This window comes from Propithecus coquereli, unplaced genomic scaffold (assembly GCF_000956105.1).
Source record: "Propithecus coquereli isolate 6110/MARCELLA unplaced genomic scaffold, Pcoq_1.0 Scaffold83, whole genome shotgun sequence".
Lineage (NCBI taxonomy): Eukaryota > Metazoa > Chordata > Mammalia > Primates > Indriidae > Propithecus > Propithecus coquereli.
The window spans coordinates 615,301-616,062 of NW_012154507.1; positions in this window are offsets into that span (position 1 = coordinate 615,301).

Below are 762 nucleotides of genomic sequence, written 5' to 3' on the forward strand. Positions count from 1 at the left end.
AGCTGCTGTAAAGTCTTCACCTGATGATCCCAACATCTGTGTCATCTCAGGATTGGCATCTGCTGATCCTCTTTTCCCTTGAGAATTGTTTACATTTTTCTTGCTCTTTTTATTTGGAGTAATGTCAGTTCAGTTTTCAAAGCCTTAACTATTCCATTTGAGTCTGCCTCTTGTATGAGCCATTCAGGGACTTGTGGGGTTGATTATATCATAGTTTAGCTCTTAAAGCCTTAATGCCTTTACTGTGCTTCTTTAAACGCGTTCCGTACATGTGCTCTCTGGGGATGAGCCTGGGCTGTTATGTCAGTTCATAAATAGAACTAGGGGATCCCTTTCTCCAGCTCTCTCCTCTCTGGCTTCTAGACATCTCTTTTCCCCGTCCCTTTGGCCAGAAGGGCGGGATTCTCAGAGTTATAGTCTTTTGGTCCTGCTGTGTAGTTCTGCATCGCTAAGTCTGCCTTTGGGGTGACGTGGAGAGAAAAAAGAAAGAGAAAATAAGGAAGATTCTACCCATGCTCTGCACAACAGGTAGCTGGGTTCCTGATTTCACTGTCCAGAGAGACAGGTTTCCTCTAGGGATTTTTGGTGAATGTGCTAAGGGCCACCATTATCACTGCAGCAGGCTGATCTCTGCAGGATTGGAAGAGAATGTTCCCAACACAAAGAAATGATAGATGTTCAAGATAATGGATATGCTAATTACCCTGCTCTGATCACTATATATTATATGTATCAAAACATCACTATGTATCCCATAAATAT